Source organism: Nannobrachium achirus (assembly GCF_963921795.1).
Source record: "Nannobrachium achirus genome assembly, chromosome: 24".
NCBI lineage: Eukaryota > Metazoa > Chordata > Actinopteri > Myctophiformes > Myctophidae > Nannobrachium > Nannobrachium achirus.
This window is the reverse complement of record NC_137831.1, coordinates 23,157,964-23,165,463: the sequence shown is the minus strand read 5'-3', so window position 1 is coordinate 23,165,463 and position 7,500 is coordinate 23,157,964. Positions and strand designations below refer to the sequence as shown.

At 43.2% G+C, this 7,500-nt stretch overlaps 1 protein-coding gene across 1 annotated transcript in view; it reads right to left on the bottom strand.

Moving 5' to 3' along the window:
* LOC308280147 (tensin-1-like) overlaps positions 1-7,500 on the bottom strand; it is a gene marked incomplete at both ends in the record, with an annotated part of 185,650 nt that overhangs the window by 177,499 nt on the left and 651 nt on the right.

Sequence of the window (7,500 nt, the reverse complement as noted above, 5' to 3'; positions counted from 1 at the left end):
GCGGGAATATTAACTACACTGCACTCTGTCGAGGTGCCAACTTGCGCCTAGTGCACTCGTGGCCATATACTGTATGGCCTGTATGGTGCACCAGCAGAGCATGCAAGTACAAGTAGTGACGTTGGTGAGTTGGTGACGTATTTTCTTCCAAGGGTTTTCACATTGGATGACCAAAACGCAGACAGAGACCGCCACATACAGTGTTGTTTCAAGGGTTTTTCAATTGGATGACAACACACTGTGTTTTTTCAAGGGTTTTTACAGAAACACCTGTATCAGCAGTATAGGCATTCAGACTTGGCTGGGCAATTAATCGGAAATACATCAAAACCGATATTTAGAACAGATAACTGACTTAATCCTGCAGGTTAGCTGAATAATCTATACATATTAGTTTTTTACATTTCTTATATACAATATGAACATATCAACATATAAAGTGGACACGGATGGACACTTAACCCTGTATTATACTTTGTTGTGGCGGCGTATACTGTACAGCGAGAGCAAAAGTACAAGCTTTGTCGCAATCGAGGCAAAAGTTAGAAGTAATCGTGAAGTTTTTACTTTGATGTCATAACGTAAGACCCAGTCCAACCATCTACTGCTGCTCTCACTCTATTATTCTAACTGAATAAAAGACATGAATAAAGGATTTATAAAAAAAAAAGAAAAGGGGTCTTCATGAGGTGGGCCAGAAGGCATCCATCGGTAGGCCTGTCACAATTACTACATGCGATAGTATAAAGTTGTCATTTCTTGGTATATTTAGGTTATGTGTCAAATCTGCCATATGCAACTTCAAAGCCTAAAAGCCAAACAGAAATGTAATTGTCAACGTCAAAAACACAATTAAATCGTTAATCGCAATTATTTGAAGTGACAATTAATCATAATCATGACAGCCCTATCCATCGGTCCATTCATTGGTTCAGTGTGATCATTTTGCTGTGACGACTGCGGCGCCGGTTTCCAGCCATTTGTTCTAGTGCATGGGTCTTCAACAGGGGGTCCGGGACCCCTAGGGGGTCCTCAGAGTTACTACAGAGGGTCCTCCAAATCTTTGTGATAGAAAGGAAAAAAGAAAATCTCCTTTTTAGCCAGATTCTTAACCAGATTCTGAGAACTTTAGCCAAAAAGACCTACAAGCTCACAACGTCTCGCGCTGCGAGGTGTTGTGAGCTTGTAAATCGGCTATTTTCAGCAAAGAGATTTGGTGTAGAAGGGAGAAGTATTGACGGTTCAAGTGGTTAAATATCTGAAAACACAAATTGACATGAATCCAAAATACACTGATGATTGTGCTGTCAAACGATGAAACTATATGGAATCTATGTACAGGTTGTGGGGGTCCCTGCTTCATCCTTCTCTCAACTAAGGGGTCCTTGGCCTGAAAACATTGAAGACCTATTTTCTAGCGTGTTACCTCACAGAGACGGCAGGGAAGCGGAGAGGGAGAGAACATGCGGGGGAGGCGTGCAGGCTGACGACCCCCCGCGGGACTCCATCCTACAGGCCAGAGCACTGCAAAAAACCTGCAGAAGTGTTCATTTAAAGCCAATGATTCCATACAGGGCTCCCACACATCTTTACCAATTAATTTCCAAAACTTTCCAGAATATTTAACCCGATTTCCAGGACAATATAACAATTCAGCTCAATAACGAGTCGCTTACTCCTATGCGCAATGCCCAAAGACAGGTAGTGTATGCCAGTGGTTCTCAACCTTTTCAGGCGGTGACCCCCAAAATAATCATATTTGAACTGGGGACCCCCCCCCCCACCCTGACGAGCACTAAGAGTTGAGGAATTTTGTATAATACGGTTCTATTGTGAAAATAGCCAATCTACAGTACATGCTCACAACGCCTAGCAACGCGAATATATATATATTGATTATGCTTGCACCTCCTGGTAACACCAAAAAGCCACTAAAGACTAAGCTCCAAACCTCCCAAACTGATTCGACTACTTCTCAACATGGGGCCCATGACCCACGTTTCTCCCACACATTTTGCTAGCCTAAGATGGCTCAACGTGGAGGACAGGATTAAACAACTAAAAATGTGATTGACTTTCAAAATAGTCAATGCAAATCTGCCCTCAATCCCCTCCGTGCCAGCAAATCTGACCAAATATCTCCAAAAAGTTAGCGACTCCCACTGCCATAACACCAGAGGGAGCGCGAATGACTATCTGGTAACACAAACCCATAAAACAAATATGGGCAAATTCTCCTTCTACAACACTGCCACCCAAGTGTGTAATTCCTTGTCTACTTCTACTCCTTGTCTAACATGTAGCTCGCTGGCTTCCTTCAAGACTGCCCTGAAAACTCATTTTTCAGGAGGCCAGAGGCGGAGGTACAATAGTTAGCACTTCTCCCATAGACAGGCGAGAAGTGAGCCTCCCCTTACCTTAGCCCCACCCCCTTGTCTCCCCTACCCTGTACATATACTGTTTTTTATAACTGTGATGATGTTTGTATGTTTTTAGTTTTTTGTTATTTGTATAACCATGAGTTGAATACCAAGGACTTCCGATGTAAAAAAGACTTATTTGCGATGTTCCTTTTAGGCAGGGTGCTTAACTGTACTTGTACTGTACTACATTCTTTAATGTATTGACTACTTGAAATGTTCTCCACTTTTGTCTAATAAAATACTCACTCAATCAATCAATCAATCAATAGTGATGCCAGGGGAACCAAATCCCTTTTATGCCCATATATGGAGATCCCTGATGCCACCTTTGGAACCAAATCACTTCCACCACCCATCTGTGTGTGCGCCTCTCTTGATCTCTCAATATGTGGAGCTGTGGATGAACATGAATATGTGGATCTCCATCTATGTAAAAGTCCATATATGGACAAATTGGGTATTCCCCATAATCACTCTTATGCCCATATATGGAGATCCCTGATGTCATCAATATTAAGCCCATATCTAACAGGACTTCATATGGGAATGCCCATATATGGAGGCCACATAAGCCACATACCACACTAACAGAATCCATATATGGCCAAGACAGCCCATATCTGTGTGGCTGGTTCTACAGACAAGGATCTCCATATATGGGCATAAAATGGATTGTATGTATGATGTCAGATGTCATAGACGTCATATGACTTTCACATAACGAATAACTGAGTAAGCATGTTTGGGGTATCACAGCATATCTCCATATACATGGATCTCCATAAGGGTACCAGGGGTCTCCATATATGGGTAACTGATCCGACATACATCACTGGCCAGACGGGCAAGACATGGTGCCACCTCAGGTCGCTTTTCGCACTTAGGCGTCTTACTGTTTTTTTATTAGTACCTAAACCCTGTATTCTTCGTTGAATTACTAGGCAGGCTCCCTCCTTCTTTCCCTTTATACAACACAAAATCTCTTTATCGAAAATAGACGATCCATAAACTCGCAAGCTCAAAACACGTTGTTGTGAGCTTTAAGATCTGCTATTTTGGCAGAATATTTGGCACCAGAACATGGGTGCCAGTGGGTTGGATAAGCATGGGTAGAGGTCCACAGGATGCGTGTCTCCATGCAACTAATGCACGGGTTCTCAAAGTGGCTTTCGTGTGTATCTATTTACATCATATACGTTTTCTTTTTTTATTATCCAAATTTCACACAAATCGTTAAAGATGATCTCTATAGTGATGTAATCAAGACACATCCGTTTGATTTTTCATATTCCATCCTGATTGGCTAAGAATGACATCTAAAGTTTGCAGGAGTGGCCCGTTTTCAACAAAATGCCGCCAATCATGAATCATGTTCGACTGCGGTGAAACTTTGGATGCATTTCTAGTTTTGTATCAGAAACATTTTCTTTCACATCAGGATGTAATTAGCAGCACAACCAGACTAGAGTTCTTGTCCGACTTTATTCCATCTTCCATCTTCTCCTAAGTAAACTTTTTCTTTTGCCACGCTACTCCTCCTACAGTTTTGGTGGTATGAACTTGGGCCATAAGTCAAATCTGGACACACATGTGTGCTATTTTGTTAAGAAATAAGTTATATAGTTTCATTTATATAAATGTATTCGTGAATACTTTTTCTCCATTATCATATCATTAGACTCAGAGCAATAAACCACCTGTCTCCAAGACCTCCCTCCCCTGTCAGGAGTTGGGAGTTTGAATGAATGCAGAAAAAACACTTCTGCCAGTGTGCCAGTGATCACCCACCCCTGTGCCAATGTTGGCACTCGTGCCTTAAAGTTGCCTACCCCTGTGCTGTAGAATTGATTGATTGATTGAATCATTTATTTAGACACATCATGAATAACAACGACAAGTACAAACAACACAACATTGCAGTACAGTCCGGTTACACATCCAGTCCAAAGAGGAACATCCCAATAAGACCTTTACGGTCTTGTTTACGTTGGAAGTCCTAAACAATTCATTGCTAAATAGAACAAGAACACCATTTAATATAATTATAAAATATATTTATGTACGGAATAAAACTACATTTAATGCAATAATCAAATGTAAAAAATAATGAAAAGGAGGTGGGTGTTTACTGGGAGGAGTGGTGACTACCTTTGCCTCGCATCGTATCACAATCACAATCTCACCTCTAATGGGGGTCCCGGGCATATCTTTTCAAATGGTGGTCCACGGGCTGACATGCATCAATTTGGGTGTCCTTGACATGAAAGAGGTTGAGAACCACTGTACTAACGGTCTCGATGCAACTAACGATCACAAGGAAATCTTCACGACTGCAAACTGCCTTAAACGCGAAGGGACGACAAGGCTGTGGTCAGTGGAGGAATATTGTCCTCCATCCAGTGGTGTAAAGTAACTTTAAAAGTAAAGTACATTTACTCAAGTACAGACTAGTACTTAAGTACACTTTTGAGTTATTTGTACTTTACTTGAGTACCAATTTCCAATACTTTTACTTCTACTCCACTACATCTCGGATCCAAATATTGTACTTTTACTCCACTACATTTATTTGAAAACTTTAGTTACTAGTTACTTTGCAGATATAAATTATAATATCATAAAGCAAACAAACCACTTTAGCCCTATTTCATCATATCTAGGCTGTTTGAAAATAGCCGATCTGCTATTTTTTACGTACTTTTTCCACCACTGCCTCCATCTAGAAAAAGCTATAGTCTCTATAACACATACGCCACAATTGTCCAGAGGGCTTAATCAAACAAATGGGAGACTATATGTCACAACTTAGCTTCATAAGAATTTATAAACAGTGGAATTAAGACCCCCCCCCCCCCCACACACACACACACACACACACAGCAGAAAATAGCAGATCTGCAAGCTGTAAACGCATTGCATCGTGACGCATTGTGAGCTCATAGGTCGACTATTTCGTACGAGGTATACACAGTATGGTCAAGAGAACAAGGATATACATGCTGCAAAACAGTGTGTGTGTGTGTGTGTGTGTGTGTGTGTGTGTTTCACTGTAGGATCTGGTGTGTGTACTATGTGTGTGTTGGGTTCTCTCTCTCTCTCTCTCTCCCTCACACACACACACACACACACACACACACACACACACACACACACACACACACACACACACACACACACACACACACACACACACACACACACACACACACACACACACACACACACACACACACACACACACACACACACACACGTGCGTATACTGGGGTGTTGGTGGTGGTGGTGGGGGGGGGTGTTGGTGGAATTGAATAAGGACATAGAGATAAGGAGCTGCGGCAACCAGGGTTTCTGTGTGAGGGTGTGCGCGCGCCTGTACAGTATGTGTGTGTGTGTGTGTGTGTGTGTGTGTGTGTGTGTGTGTGAGAAACAGAGATATGGGCTTGGGAGAGAGGCTGCAGCAGCAGCGCTGTGGCTAAAGATTCGACCAGAGAGCCAAATCTCACGGTTGCCAAGGCTCTGCTATAACGCTGCTATCCAAAACGGCTGTGGTGCACGCCAGCAAAGCACCCGTTGGCCGCCGAACGGCCCGTCACTCTTATTAACGCACATTTACGGCCGAAGCTGTTAAGTTTACAAAAAGCTTTTGGCCCGATCAAGAGGCCGGCGGCCAGAATCTGTCCGATGCGAAATTATACGGCCAAAACAAAAGAGACGGGGAGAGAAGCAAAAAAATGCAGACAGCAAAGGTGCAATAATGATGGGTCGTTTAGAAACAAAAAAAAGGGATGCAACGGTGTTAATTACTTCACTGTACTTTATACTCCATCATACAGCAAATAGCGAAAACGGCAGATCTACAAGCTCACAATGCGTCGCAATGCGACGCGTTGTGAGATTATAGATCTGTTGTTTTCCCGATATTTAAAAAATCACGTATAATTTCTTCCTTTGAACAAAATGCTATGCCCAAGACAGCGACGGTAGGGATAATGTTGGTTAAAACAGCAGTAGAATCGCAGGGCGAAACACCGGACTGATAATTTGTTGCCTTGAGACAACCGAGTGCTCTGCTGCAGACACGTCGGTGATGTAAGAGGGGAAAATATGGCTGGAGGGACAAAAATAAAATAAAATAAAAATCACTACCAAAAATTATCCCACCATTCATCATCACAAGATCACTTCGAGCACTGTATCTGATGTCCTGCGTGCGTGTGTGCACGTATGCGTGTGCGCACACGCGCATGTGTGTGTGTGTGTGTGTGTGTGTGTGTGTGTGTGTGTGTGTGTGTGTGTGTGTGTGTGTGTGTGTGTGTGTGTGTGTGTGTGCAAGAGGAGATACTGGTGTTTAGACATACTGGAGTTGTTACACATGATTGATTATCTGCTATAACAGAGAAAAGAACAGGGAAAAGAATGGGAGCGAGAAAGAGAGAGAGAGACAAACTGAGAGACAGACAGACAGAAAGAGAGACAGAAAGAAAGAGAGAGTATGAGAATACATGACCAAAGATTGCAGTCCAATTCAAGCTAATAACATTGGCTCAGGGGAGACCAGACAAAGGAACCCCAGCGCGCATTGAAACTCGGATATCGTTTTCTGAGGATAAATCCCCGCGGCCTTTTGTTGCAACATTCACATGCGTCATACATACAACCGCCGAAATATGGCGCAGGGATGAAAGACTCTCAACCCCACCGATCCCCCCCCACAAAAAAAAACCCCCATCCCTACCCCAAAACACAATGAACGAATACAGCCAGGAGAAAAAGAAAAAAAAAGAAAGAAAAAAGATGGCATGAATGAGAGGAATGGCAAAATTGAGTGGCGACTGACTGTAGGATAGGGGTAGTGGGGGGTGGGGGCGCAAGGGGGGGGGGGGGGGCTGTCGGGGGGGATCGGTGGGGGCTAATTCGTTGGGCATATACGCAAAAAGCCCAAATAGTGGTGCATTACAGTTCTGCAGCTGTGGACGCAAGGTGACCCTATGTACCAGGTTGGTTGAAGTTAAGGTATGAGGGGAACCATCCGGGTCCAGGTGTTCACTAGCACTGAAGCCGCCGGCCCCTGCGGGAC